Source organism: Megalopta genalis, unplaced genomic scaffold, assembly GCF_051020955.1.
Source record: "Megalopta genalis isolate 19385.01 unplaced genomic scaffold, iyMegGena1_principal scaffold0023, whole genome shotgun sequence".
In the NCBI taxonomy this organism is placed as follows: Eukaryota; Metazoa; Arthropoda; class Insecta; order Hymenoptera; family Halictidae; genus Megalopta; species Megalopta genalis.
The window spans coordinates 2,284,590-2,300,110 of NW_027476093.1; the positions used below are offsets into that span (position 1 = coordinate 2,284,590).

Genomic DNA, 15,521 nt, shown 5'->3' on the forward strand with positions numbered 1-15,521 from the left:
TGAAGCAGAGAAGGGGTGGGTTGTCTCTGCGCGATGCTTCCGTGTCGTTTCATCCGGGCGACCGAGTAATTTTCGATTGCCAAGGCGAAACGACGGATGAATAAGTAAGAAGATATCGAGCCCGGAGCAGTTTGCGTTCACTTTGTAGTTCGACCGACTGTGTGTGTTTCTCTCTCTCTCTCTCTCTCTCTCTCTCTCTCTCTCCTGCTCTCTCCGGTGGATGCAGGCCTGGCACGGGCTCGAAAGGGGGCTCGGGTTTCGGTTTCCGTGGGCGTCGTCGTCGGGGGTGGGGGTAGACCGGCTGGCTGGATACACTGCCACGGGATTTCGCGAGCAATTACGTGATTAAGACGCCTCCGGCTGTGCTTCGGGTCTACTAAGTACGTACTTAGGTCTGATCCGCTACCGTGCTAACTGGCTGTGCCTCTTCTCTCGCTCTGCCGGTCTCGCTCGCCCTGTCCTCTCTATTCTCCTCCCTTTCCACCCCGCGTCATCCCCCCCGCCGCTTCTGTTTCCCCGCGCTTGCTTGTCTATACGTTCCGCGGGGCTGAACGTCTCTTCTTCTCGACACCACCCAAGGCTCTCGCAGAAAGCTAGCGGGCGTTCAGCCGCGGCTTTACCGACAACGGGAGTTTCAGTTTACCGGAAATTAACTAAATAATTCAGACGCCGCGCCGGCTGGCTCGCGACTCACGACGAGATCGCTGGTCCTCCTCGAGACCGGGTTGCAATCTTCGTATGTACCTCGAGAAACTTGTAGAGGACGCGAGAGCATCGTGGTGGGTCCAGGATTGAAGTGAGGAGGACGATGATGTAGAAATTTTTATGCGATGACTTTTTCCTCTGTGAAGTACTGCGAAGTACTCCCCAATTGACGCTCAGATTCCTCGCAAAAATGGTCAATTTGGGAGGAGGAGTCAAGTACATAGACTAGTCCCTCTGTGTCATCTAAAAGAAATTCAAATGACTTAGTTCAGTTTTGAAAAACAAGTTAATGCGGTGTAAGAATTTAAAGGGTGTAAAAATACTTTTGTGTGAAAATACCTTTTACCTTTAAAAGGTGTAAGAATACTTTTGTGGGCCACTGTGTGTGCTCGCATATGCTTCCGTCAAGAAATATTTGTTACTAAAGTTGTAGTAATGTAATGTGCTAGTAATGTAGGCTTGAAAATTGTATTTATTACCAGAGATGACTGTAATTATTACGTATGTTGTTCAAAATAACTACCTCTAGCTTGGAGATAAGCATTGTTGTTTATTAAGCATATTGTATCAATAATATGCTAAGCATTATTGCTTATTAAGCATATTATATCAATAATATTATATCAGTAATATGTTAAGCATTATGGCTTATTAAGCATATTATATCAATAATATGCTAAGCAATATTGCTTACTAAGCATAGTATATCAATAATATGCTAAGCATTATTGCTTATTAAGCATATTATATCAATAATATACTAAGCATTATTGCTTATTAAGCATATTATATCAATAATATTATATCAATAATATGCTAAGCATTATTGCTTATTAAGCATATTATATCAATAATATTATATCAGTAATATGTTAAGCATTATTACTTATTAAGCATATTGTATCAATAATATGCCAAGCATTATTGCTTATTAAGCATATTGTATCAATAATATGCCAAGCATTATTGCTTATTAAGCATATTGTATCAATAATATGCCAAGCATTATTGCTTATTAAGCATATTATATCAATAATATGCCAAGCATTATTGCTTATATATACATAAGCATTATTATATTAATGACAAAAGAAGTGCTCAATTGACATTATACGTCTGTCATTTAATTACCAGAGCTTAATTACCAAGCTAATTAATACGATGCTTGTCTCCAAGCTGAAACTAGTCATTTCGACCAACACATGTATACTAATCACAGTAATCTTTAGCAATAAATAGAACAATTTTCTTCGGCAACATACGCGATACGCCCAAAATTTTTAAACAATTTTTCATCATCCAATTCTCGCATCGATCAGATCAAGTTCCCTTCCAGCGAAGAATACTTGTTACAGAGTGCGTTTCCACACGGCAACTTGCGGCATGAAAATTGAAAAAGGCTGTCCAACAAGCAAGCTTTTAACTCTGGTTACAGCAGCATGTCCACGCGCGGTTTACGGTCTCGTGAAAGGAGTCGCCGCGTTAGATTATTCATTAGGAGCGTGGACGGTCAAAGCGGATCCCCGGGCTCGCTCGCGAAAAGACGGGAAACGGGCGAGATAAAAAAAAAAGGAGACAATAATTACCTGCGGGACACGGGCGACAAGGCGGGTTTAAAAACATTTTACGATGCTCTTACTTAACCCGGAAATCAGAACTCGCGTATCCCGCTCGGGATACAGTCGCGGGCCATATTACCGCGTCGCGAATTTACGCGACCAGCCACACGCGTTCCGTTTAATAAAACATCTTCGTTAATTATTACCGCGGCTCGTTCCGGCTATTCCGGCTTCGGTTTTATGCTCGCGGCTCCGCTTCGTGACGCGGCTGTTATCTTCCTCCCTATAGAGCTTCGAGAGGCTTTCACGCTGATTCGGTCATTTTCTGCGCCGCGTAATGTCGTAAACCGTGGATCAGGATAACGTAAGACCAACGCGAAGCGCGAACGACGACTAGCAGCAAATTGAATCTCAATGGCGGAATCCGAAAATCAAATTATTTACTTCATCTCGTCTTTCTTGATTTTAACGTTCGAACGGCGCACCTTTTCGAGAAAAATATATTTTTTAGGGGTGTAAGCAACCCTATTGTTACATGGTAATTTTTTCTATAGATCTTAATGGAACATGTACGAATTTTAATTAATCCTCAGAGACTAGGAAATCAAATAATATTTATATTCAGGGTTCCAGTGGCAGAATTCAAAAATCAAATTATTTACTCCGCCTTATCTTTCTTAATTTCAACGTTCGAACGGCGCACCTTTTCGAGAGAAACATATTTTTTGGGGTGTAAGCAATCCCATTGATACGTGGTAATTTTTTCTTTAGACCTTAATGAAACGTGTTCGAATTTTAATTAATCCTCAGAGACTAGGAAATCAAATAATATTTATATTCAGGGTTCAATTGGACCCTGGCATCGTCTTTCGAGCGTTGATTGCACTTTTAAGGCGAACAGTTTTCTCTCGTTTTCTGATTTTTCACGCGACATATGCAACAATGTGAATTAACGGGACAGAAACCAGTTGAAAGGACGAACGTCCTCCGACACCATCAATTTGACTTCCCACCCCAAACTTCACCCAATCACCGTGCGTCTTCGTACCAGCATCGCGGCATATTCCTCTCATAAAAATTTGTCTCGCAGCGGGTGGAAATGGCGCGTTCCACGGTATTCCGACCGAGATGAGATACGGGGAGGTATATAGATTCCGGAAATTACATTCACGATGCTGGTCGACGCATTGTTTTCCGCTCCCCGACAGCGATCCTGAAGAAGTGGCCCTGCTCAATATTCAATAATTCGTCGGCCGTCCGAAGCAGAAATAAAGCCCCTCCGGGGTCGTTTGCTGACCCACGGGTTCACGATCACATAAAATAGAGCCGAAACAAATCGGAAGTCGGCCGGACGCCGCGTTCCGGCGGCCGGTACGGAATCGAGGTTAACTTCTTCCGGTTATTCGGAGGCTCGCGCCGATATCTCACGTTCACGATGCTATTAACAGCGGCGGCCAGAGGCTGCCAGCTTTCTTAAGCGATCGTTCTTAAGCGACGGGAACAAAGGAGCGGTAATTGTCGCGAGCTCTATATTTTCTTTTCTAGAAAACGGAAAACAGACTTTGATCAGAAATGAGTAACCGAGCGCCGGTGGCTTCTCATTTGGCGTACCCATGAGTAATGCACCGTGCCTCGATTCGATACTCGGATTCGATATTCGTTCCACTTTAATAAGAGTCACCGTTTTATTGTCGCTTACGTTACCTTTTATTTTATTAACTTAATTCGATACCGAAGTTGAAACTTGCGTGAATGTTTTAACATGTTTGATACCAGAGCTAACATTTCAACAACGCTTTTCATAGTTATGCAATATATGTTCCGGTGAAATTTAAACGATAATATTGTTAGAGATAAATTAGAAATTTATCGGATTTAAACGACATGTAATCAAGATTTTTTTTATGTGAAACAGATAATTATTGTCGCCACGAAGGCAGGTAAAAAGCGTGACATAAGTACAGTAATGTCTCTCTATAGCAAATGTGTAGGAAACAGACTTAAGAATAATAATAAACTGTAATAAACAGTTAATTTTAGCGATATTTTTAGCCAAAGTAATCAGAACGTTTACAAAAAATTGATCTACACTCGCAACCACATCTGTCAGAAAATCCATCCTACTAGTCTCAGTAACTGGACCAAAATTTTGCAGGAGGACCAGTTACTGAGACTAGTAGGATTGATTTTCAGACATATCCGAAAAATCTGGAAAATGATCTCAAAATTTTGGACCAGTCACTGAGAATAGTGGAATTCGTTTTCCGGATTTTTGGGAGTGGGAAGTCATATCATAACTTTATGTCTAGATAACACTAAAATGAAGTTTCTTTTTTAAATCAATCTTTTCCTCTCGGAGACGCTGCTTTCCTTCCATCGCACAAAAATGACAATTCGGGTACAGTAGATACGATTATTGGAGCCTTGTGGCTCGCTTTTTATAGTTATAAATTGTTCACAATTATAAAAACGAGCCGCAAGGCACGAATAATCGTATCTTGCCTTCCAAATTATCCATTTTAGTGGACAGTCTGAGCGTCAGTAAGGGAGACATTATTGTAACAGTTTGTGGAGGAAAAGATTTTCCAGCGCGAATAGAATAGCTTCTCAATTGCCAATGAGATGCTCCAATATTCGCATTTAAATATAACAACATACGCGTGCGCTTCATTACAATAATTTGCAACAATCTCAACAGTTGAGCGACATAGATTTATCAATTACAGTAAAATTCTCCCTAATTGATCCTCAACTTGGAAACAAAAATGGAGAATTTCGGAAGAGCAGGTACGATTATTCGAGCTTCGCGGCCCGTTTTTACAGTCGTTGACGATCGACGACTATAAAAAGCGAACCCCAAGGCACGAATAATCATATTTCCTCTTCCAAAATTGTCAATCTTGTGCACAATCTGAGCGACGATTAGAGAGAACCTACTGTGCATAAGCTTGCCACAGGAACGCTGTAATCAAAAAATGAATTTGTAACCCGCCGGACGCAAAATATTGCAGGTAAATTGGCAGGAAAAATACACGAAAGCATTCTTTATGTGTTCAATAATCCTGTAGTACGTGCAACCGATGTCTCCATCGCGTTCAGCCATGTTCAAAGTGCGCTCCTTTTCATTGCGGTTCCCTCGAAACAAATAAAAACGGGAAGCGTGGCAACTTCATAAGGCGGCAAACGAACTTGGAACTTCGTCGAACAAAGAACCTCCCCGGAAACCGTGGCCACGTAGTAGTGCTCGCTATATAGCGAGAACCGCGTTCACGAGAATGTGCCCTGGCAGAGACCAATTCTCGAGATGATCAAGACGCACGACGACGCAGCGTAATCCCCCGCGTCGCGTCGCGGCGAGGAAAAAGAGAGAGAGAGAGAGAGAGAGAGAGAGAGAAAACGTAGCCCGAAATAAAGCCGGTGGCAACGGGAAATAAAGCTCGGCCGAAAATTCTGCTCGCGGCGCAAAAATCCTAGAACGCGGCGCCGCGTCGGAAAATAATATCCCGGGAAACGTCGATATCCGTCGTCTCGAAAACGGCGCGGAACGGCGCGGAGCGGCGGCCTTACGTCCCAATGGCTCTAACGTTATTTCCGACCAAGATTTCCTTGAAATTTGCTTCCGTGCCCGTACCAGAAGCCCATAAATATGTAATACCTCCTTCTTCTGCCATATCGTACGGTCCCCCCCCCCTCCCGAACCACCCCCCTTTTCTCTTTCGACGACTACACACGCCGGTGACTCCCGGCAACCCCTTACGTGTTTTTGCCGGGGCTGTAGTAGCTCGCGGCAATATAAGGGGATACACGGTAAATCATTTGTCCCGAAAGAAAACACAATGCAATATCCCGCTCGTGTCCCGGTCGAGACGGCACCATGCGCGACCCCCGCGCCACCCTCGCGGCACCACCGCCTCGGCCGAGCAGTCTGTTTTTTTCTTTTTTGCGCGCGCCTCCGGTCGAATCACCGCGTCTCTGTCGTTTTCCGGGAGTGTTTCGGAGGGGGAGGGGAGGAGGGAGGACGGGGTGGACGCGGAGAATCGCGACCGGGCCATAAGTCAACCCCTTATATCGCCGAAAATACTTTAAAGAGCCCAGCCACGCTCTTCTAAGCCGGGCGGTAACGGGCAGCCTTCGCCGGTAGGAGAAAGAGGGACGGAGAGGAGGAGACGCGAGCGTGTTTTATCACCGTTGTTAAACGGCCGACAAGAATGACACGCGGCCGACCTTAGCGACGATTCCGAACACGACGAGGTGTCGTTAAAATCGCGCGGGACGCGGCCCCGCGTTCGCCGAACGAGATAAATGCGCGGCATCCTCTCGCGTTGATTTATAACGCCGCAAGCCGGCTACGCGCCGATGCGCGGTGAAAGTGGCGCAATTTGTACACGGAATAACACAATTGAAATACCTGGCCTATATGGAGGACGAGGATTTAGGGTCGTCGACGGATACGGACGGAACTGAACGACCACAAGATTATTCGACGAGATATAATGTTTCGGGTAATAAAATCGATCGTGTGACGATGTAATCGTGATCTGAAGTTGGAATAGAGGTTTATGGAGAAATTTGAGTGTAAGACAAATTCAAGTCGAAGTCCATTGAGGACAATGGAAGGACCGCTGCGATGGGGTTAGATTATCGAAACGATTTTACACGCGTTGCGTTTGAGTACTGAAGAATGCAGATATTGAATTTATTGCTCCGTGTATCGAATAAATCGTCGTTACGCGGAATTATGATTAATAGCGTTATACTCGAAGAATTTCTACCATTCGGGTATCAGTAATTTTGCTTATACAATAATATCTCCCTTACTGACGCCCAGATTGTGCACAAAAATGGACAATTTGGGAAGAGGAGATACGATTATTCCAGCCTTGCGGCACGTTTTTGTAATTGTTGACAATTCGAAACTGTAAAGACGAACCGCAGGGCTCGAATAATCGTATCTCTTCTTCCCAAATTGTTCCCATTTTTCTGCACAATCTAAGCGTCAATTAGAGAGACATTACTGTACCTGTTTATGCATCGGTATTGATTTCGTAGCCTTCGAAATAGGTCACGTCGGAAGCGGTACAGTAAATACTCTCAAATTGTCCCTCAGCTCGTACACAATGATGTACAGTAATGTCTCCCTAATTGACGTCCAGATTGTCTCTCTAACTGATGCTTAAATCGCCCACAAAAATGGACAAAAAAACATGCCTTGAAGCTTGTTTTTATAATCGTTGACAATTCGTGACTATAAAAACGTAAAGCACGACTAATCGCATCTCCTCTTCCCAAATTGTCCATTTCTGTGGACAATCTGAGCGTCAGTAAGGGAGACATTATTGTATTTCGTAAGAGGATGCGTTGAAGTTCTACAGAAATGTTATATCTGTGAAGACTATTGCTAACCCATTATCCGTCAATGTCCTACGACACTTTTTAAAAATTTTTTTCTTTCAAAACCTGCAACTTTTAAATAAAATACAGGCATCCGAGAAAGTACGTGCTTCCCAAGATCCAATTAGTAATACAGTAATGTCTCCCTAACTGACGCTCAGCTTGTCCACAAAAATGGACAATTTGAGAAGAGTAGATACTATAGTTACTAGAGTAACTATAACAACGAACAGCAAGGCTCGAATAATAGTGTTTACTCTTCCCAAATTATCCAGTTTTGTGGACAATCTGAGCGTCAGTAAGGGAGACATTACCGTATACTTAAGTCTCTCTAATTGACGCTCAGCTTGAAGACAAAAATGGACAATTTGGGAAGGGTAGATACGATTATTCCAAGCTTTGCGATTCGTTTTTATAATTACCGATTGTCAACAATTATAAAAAACGAGCAGCAAGGCTCGAATAATGACCCAGTTTTGTGGACAATCTGAGCGTCAGTAAGGGAGACATTACTGTATACTTGAGTCTCTCTAATTGACGCTCAGCTAGTGCACGAAACTGGACAATTTTGGAACAGAAGAAACTATTATTCCGAGCCTTGAGACTCGTTTTTATAATTACCGATTGTCAACAACTATAAAAAACGAGCAGCAAGGCTCGAATAATGGCCCAGTTTTGTGGACAATCTGAGCGTCAGTAAGGGAGACATTACTGTATACTTAAGTCTCTCTAATTGACACTCAGACTGTCCACAAAACTGAACAATTTGGGAACAGGAGAAACGATTATTCCAGATCCACGCCTCATTTTTATAATTGCCAATTATCGACGATTATAAAAACGTGATGCAATGCTCAAATAATCGCATCTCCTCTTCCCAAATCGTCCATTTTTGTGCGCAATGCACAGCGTCAATTAGGAAAACGTTACTCGAGAAACTAAAATACGATATTTTAACACAAACCTACGTCCAATTACAAGCAATTACATTTCGTTAATTCGCTGGATGTCTACATGTTAATAGAATAGCAAAAGAATGCTGAATCCACCAGAACAATGGCTGGCTTAAACAAAACTTCATCAGGCCTCCATCACCCCCTCCCCTAAAAGAAATTCCCAGCCCCAGGGAATTCTCGTTATAACAAACTCTTCTTATTAACTTCATTACACGGTCTTCCCGTGTCCCGTGTCCAAATTCTCGAAAAAAAATCCAGCTCGGAACAGAAGAAGCGGCCGCTTCGGTCGAGACGAATCGTTAAACCGTCCCATCCTTCTGCCGCGGAGAGGGATTTGTCATGTTTCGCCGCGTAGCCGTTCGGTTCTCCTTAAACTCCACGGAAAAGAGAACTCTCGAGCGATTCGCAGGGTCGGGCGAGCGAAAAAAGCCACGGAAAGAAGAGGTTGCGACGACTGGCGCATCCGTTAAATTACAATGGGAACGTCGTCGCGAGCGCGCTGCGGCGTTTTCCTCCGCATGTGTGGAAAGAGCGAGGAGCGAAAGGGATGAGAGAGAGCGAGAGCGAGAGAGAGAGAGAGAGAGGAAACGTATCATAAGTTACCAAGCAGGCGAAGGGACCCGTGACGTCTCCGCGCAGTCCATATTTCATGCTTTTGTTCGATTCTGTCGGGCATTATTTTAGGTTACGTCGAGAAATGCTTTCTGGATCGCGGTTTACCGATTTCTTCCCGCTCTGCTCCTCTCTTTTCTCCTTTCCTCTCTCTCTCTCTCTCTCTCTCTCTCTCTCTCTCTCTTCCTCTCTCTCCCCCCGCCCTCCACCGTGGCCGATAACCAGGGGAGAAATATGTCGAGTTTCCTGCCGGCTGGCCAGCCTTACGAGGGCTCTAATGCAACCCCCGTGTACGAGCCATAATTTCGTCCTCCTCGCCTATCGATACTCGATGTTGTTTGCCCTTTCCCGTCCTCGAGACGGACAAATAATATCCAACGATCTGCTCGACGACCGGCGAGAAACGGTTAATTCCAAAGTATACAGAGAAGTGTACGGGTCGGATCGTCGCCGCGATGGGAAACGCACACCCAACCAGCTTTCTAATCCGATTTCTCGGGAGATCAGCCGCAAACATTGCGATCTTTTCTTTTTCTTTTTTTGCTTTGGGATCTTCGTGGATTTTATTGAGGAGACGACGAGATGGAATTTTATTCGATGGAACCGATTTTTCAATCGTATTTGTACATCGGTGTCCATTAAAATGCTTGAATCGGAACAAATTGTTCGATGTAATGTAAGAGCAGAGGGAACGAGATTGATCAAAGCAATTGCTTTTGCAATCCTCTTGAACATCATGGATGTTAACATTATTTAACTTAACCCTTTGCGCTACGATCTTTTTCATAGATACTGTGATCAGGAGTTCTATTTTCTTTTTGCTTCCAAAATGCACCATTTTTACCTTTGTAATACTATTTATTTAATTATACTATTAAATAATATAATTACGCGATTATAAATAGTTATACTGTTTAAATAGTATAATTACACGATATTATAAATAATTATACTATTTAAATAATATCATTGCACGATTATAAATAATTATACTATTTAAATAGTATAATTACACTATATTATAAATAATTATACTATTTAAATAATATAATTGCATGATTATAAATAATTATACTATTTAAACAATATAATTACACGGTTATAAATAATTATACTATTTAAATAGTATAATTACACTATATTATAAATAATTATACTATTGAAATAATATAATTGTATGATTATAAATAATTATACTATTTGAACAGTATAATTACACGATTACAAATAACTATACTGCTTAAAATTTATCTCTGCAAGGACAATAATTACCAGCAGTCTCGTCGCGACCTTCCTCGAGAAACAAACAAGGTTTAATTCGCAAGTCTCCTAAAAACATCGTGTCGCACATAACAAACGTGCCACTCACAGTCTTAAGACAACAATACACTGAAGCACATGCTAATGATAATAATTCGATGTCCCCATCTAAACAACGATCGCGATTACTAATTCGTATATCATAATCCCGCCATTAGGATTCAAGGTCGACGACTCCGCGCTCGCGACAAGGTTAATGCAACCGCGGGGGTTCGTATGCCTCGAGTAATTAATCTAAAAGTTTCGAACACTCGGGAATAAGCCGAAACGCGGTGCAAATATCGCCGCGAAAAAAAAGACGAAAGAAGGGTTGACGGGTGGTGCCGAGGAGGGTGGGGGAGGGGGGGGGGAGTGTGAGGGCAGCGTTTCCCAAACGATGCAGAGGGTTGCGGGGCCGAAATTGAATTAATATGCATAGCCGCGCGAGCGAGTGCCGTCCGGGCGGACGGTGATGAAGCGACGAAATCTATCTCCGACGAGCGTCCCGGTGGCTGGAGAACAAACCTGTAATTTGTCAGAGTGTAGGTCTCTAAGCCCCGGCATTATAATTTACGCCTATGCAGAGAGCAAACTAGAAAGGAAGAGGAGAGAGAGGGTCAACAGCCCCGGACAACGCACGCTCTCTTGCCTTTCTACCGGGAATCGATCGGGTCTGGAATATCAGAGCGCGGCCCCCTGGCAAAGTATTCATGGCCGGCGACTAGTTTCGTCCTGGAACTAACCGATGAATTCCTTATAAGGCGCCATGAATTTAATGGCGAATCAATTGCGGATCACTAACGAAACTTGCGCCGACCTCTGCCACCGATTTGCGACAAGGTTCGCTTCCTGCTGCAAGGATTCTCTTGGTTCATGGCTTTCATTCGACGCCTTTCTCTTTGTACAGTAGTGTAATGTCTCCCTAATTGACGCTCACATTGTCTACGAAGATGGACAATTTGAGAAGAGGAGATACGATTATTCGAGCCTTGCGGTTTATTTTTATAGTTATAAATTGTTTACAATTATAAAGATCAGCCACGAGGCTCGAATAATCGTATCTCCTCTTCCCAAATTATCCATTTTAGTGGACAATCCGAGCGTCAGTAAGAGAGACATACTGTATATTCCTCGGAGAACCGCGGTCGATATCGGAACCGAAACGAGCGATCGATCAGGGTTTTTGCTTGCGCATAATCGAACATTGGTTTCGCGATAACGTTAACGATAACATTCGTTTCGCTATTAGCATTGATATCGAGGATGGTCGCAACCGTGACAAGAAGAATTAGCATTTTATGCAAACAGATCGTTGAGATTGCGAGAAATTGTTTCGGTTTCGAATTCTTGGGCCGCCCTTCGTTTTCCTTTCCCTCTCGGAGACACTGCTTTCCTTCCATCCCGGTGATAATTATTTTCGAACGATCTTGGCGTGACGACGATCGATGATTTCTCTGGATTTTAGTGGGGATAGGGATAGGACACCACAAAGAAACCAGAAACTTTAAACTTTAAGTTGCATAGCAAATGTGTAGGAGACAGGCTTAGAAATAATAATAAACTGTAATAAACAGTTAATTTTAGCGATATTTTTAGCCAAAGTAATCAGAACGTTTACAAAAAATTGATCTACACTCGCAACCACATCTGTCAGAAAATCCATCCTACTAGTCTCAGTAACTGGTCCAAAATTTTGCTACCCACCTAAGTGGACCAGTTACTGAGACTAGTGGGATGGATTTCCAGACATATCCCAAAAATCTGGAAAATGAATTCCACTAGTCTCAGTAGCTGGTCCAAAATTTTGCTGTAGACCTAGGAGGACCAGTTACTGAGACTAGTAGGATTGATTTTCAGACATATCCGAAAAATCTGGAAAATGATCTCAAAATTTTGGACCAGTTACTGAGACTAGTAGAATTCATTTTCCGGATTTTTGAGATCTCTTCAGAAATCAAACCCGCTAGTCTCGGTAACTGGTCCCCCTAGGTGTACAGCAAAATTTTGGACCAGTCACTGAGACTAGTGGAATTCGTTTTCCGGATTTTTGGGAGTGGGAAGTCATGTCATAACTATATGTCTAGATAACACTAAAATGAAGTGTTTTTTTTTAAAGACATCCTCCCTCACTATATAAGTATCAGGACACTACTGGTTTTGCATAAGCAATTCATCATTTAGTCGATCTTGTTCGACTTAGCCTAAATGTTAACCCTTTGCACTCGAAGCCATTTCGACTATAAATCTAAATTCATTTTCCTGGGTATTTTCATTTTATATGACAAAGTGCATTTTATGCATATAAAATTTAGTCTTGTGACTCATACAATAATTAGAGTTTTAATAAGTTTTTGTATCTATGCTTTTATAACACCATAAAAATTACCTTGGAACGTGATACAACAATTTTAGTGGTGTCACGGGGTCACCACTCGAGTGCAAATGATTAATTGACCGCTTTGCGAATAAAACTCGTAGAAGATCAATCGTTGGCGATTTAAATTCACTTTGGGGTAGTTTTCAGTGGCAATCGAAAGATACCTTAGAACAAGTTAGAAGCATCTCGGGACGTTTTTTGAAAAGCGAATAAAAGGGAAATAATTCAAAAAAACACATTGTAACAAGCTAGAACCATCTCAGGAAGTATTTTGAAAAGTCAGTAAGAGGAACAGGGGAAATAATTAACTCTTTGCACTCGAGTAACGACTTTGAGGCGCCACTAAAAATTGATATACTATTTTTATTGTAATTATAATTGTAACAACATCAAATTCGTTCACATGTAAAAAAGAAACTGTTAAAATTGCAAGTACTCTACGTGCCAATAGGCTCAGTTTCATACGAATAAATCGTACTGAATCATATAAAATGGAAATACTGTGGATCAGAAAGCATGTTTTTGATTTCGAATTAAAACAGCTTCGACTGCAAAGGGTTAAAAAACACTACGGTCGAGGTTTGCCGTAAGTGGAAGTAGTGAATCATAGCCAGACGTGGTGCAACGTGTGCTCGATGACACACGTGTTCCGATGAAGCCTCGAAGGCCTCATTTATCTTTAAATGAAACCTTGCGTCACTGTATGATACTTTATGCCGTTACTTTTCACAAAAAATGTATCCGAGCCCCTAATAACAGTGCGGAGTCATAGTCAGGAATAGTGCAAATAGTAACAAATCGTGGGATAGAGATATGCAAAGCAGGACTATTGGTTCTCCTTGATTGTTAATGATTTAAAAACGCAGTCGAAATCGTAACTATTTTATTCTTTATATTGTTACGAAAAAACAACTCTTAAATTTTCTCCAACCTGTTGCCAAACTGCTTGTTGTGTTCGGGATCGCATTTTTCTAATTTATGGAAAGTTCGAGGATTCTTATTTTTTAGTACTCGAAGCTTAAATACTTTCGCGAATATTATACATTTTCAAACTTTGCTAAGCAAATCTGTTGATTATTTGTAGAAGAATAGAGCACGAAGATGTAACGAAATCGAAAGATATTATTGTATTAAATACAAGTATACGTATATTCAATATCATTAGGGGGAGTAAGATGCAATGATGGTTTCTTTCAATTAAGAGTAATTACGGTGTCCCTCGAGCAGCAACCCGCATGCCATTGTTGCAGATTACTTCAATCAACGCGCGAGTCTACACCTAATCCAGAGTAACTTAGCTGTTCTCTTTTTTTACAGTCGCTCATTGAAGGTCGTTTAGGACCTTAATAATATTAATCAAACTTCTTGAAAATGTTATGACAATCTCATCGTCAAAAAATGTACAGTCATGTATAAAGAATGCACAGTAAAGGGCCTAGTCGATTAAGATGGTCAAAATTACCGTTAGAGGTTTTTTTAATGAGTATAATACCGTTCGATAGCTGACCAAGGAAACACTCGTCTTGAGGGAAATTGCAGGGTTAAATAGATAAAGGGTTAAATAGCGCTCTTCTCCGTCCATTTCCCCCATTCGGAGCTTTCTAATATTTTGAAAAAAATGAGACTCATGTCGAACATCAAGCCGCATATTATAGAATTTTTTCAGATTTTTCGGCTGCAAGCTGTAGTTATAAAAAATGGGAAACCAAAAGAAAAATCGGAAAATTGAAGATTCCTCGAAAATTAAAGTATAGGCTATTTTTATACTAATTCCCTGATAAGCTGCTATCGCAAGCAGTGCGCTGAATTTTTCTCAGATTTTTCGTCCGGCTGCGTCATTGTAAAAAAAAAACAATTTATGCACGATCCGAACGTCGCCTAGGAAGAATTTACCGTATTTCCGAAGCTGATAATTACGTTGAAAGGTATGAAATTGAATTTATTATTGAATCGTATATTTCTAGAATAAATCAGTTGTCTTGGGCGCGATTCTGGACACGTCTGCCGATCCTTCTGTATCACGAACGATTCAGTGGGCCGACAAAACTCGCAACAAAACTCGCTCGTCAGCGGCGCACCCGAACCGCTTGTATTACCGTCGGAATAGGGGCGGACATTGTCGAGCGGAATGGGACGAGGCTCTCGGAGTGCTCTCTCTTAATCAGGATCGTTAGTCGTCGCGGCTCTCGGGAGAGCCGGTTTATTCGCGCGCATATCGCTAAAGGATATTCATCCAGTAGTCGAAGGAGGTCGGACAGGGAGACTGGGCCGCGTCGCGTTCGTAAGACGACGCCGTTTCCGGTTCTCGTTTCCAGGACCGGCCGCGGAATTAATTGCAACGACCGTGTCTTAATTGGTAACGAAGAGCATTAAGATCTCGCGTAATGTCTTTCCCAAAGGCGAGAGAGATCCTTGTGGAACGCCGACGCGGATGGAACGAGAAATCCCACCGTGTCTCCAGACAGTCCAGACAAACGTCGGGGCGGGGGAGGGACGCGGGAGGACGGGCTGAAATAATGTCGGCCGTGTTTGCATTAGCTATTCGCTTGACCCTAAAAACTGTCTGAACTGCGCCGATAGCTGCTCGTAAAGCCCGGGAATATCGTCGCGGAATCACGCTCG

At 42.4% G+C, this 15,521-nt stretch overlaps 1 protein-coding gene across 7 annotated transcripts in view; it reads right to left on the bottom strand.

Annotated features, from left to right (window-relative positions):
- Window positions 1-15,521, bottom strand: part of Aos1 (SUMO1 activating enzyme subunit 1) — a 32,532-nt gene that overhangs the window by 3,560 nt on the left and 13,451 nt on the right. For 2 of the 7 annotated variants that reach the window (XR_013035183.1, XR_013035182.1), the window contains one exon: window positions 745-948. The exons of 4 other annotated variants lie outside the window; for them this stretch is intronic. The gene's annotated coding sequence lies outside the window, so the exon portion shown is untranslated. Of the gene's footprint in view, window positions 1-5; window positions 315-388; window positions 949-15,521 lie in introns of those variants that run through there. One more of the 7 variants, XR_013035186.1, reaches the window with a different exon arrangement.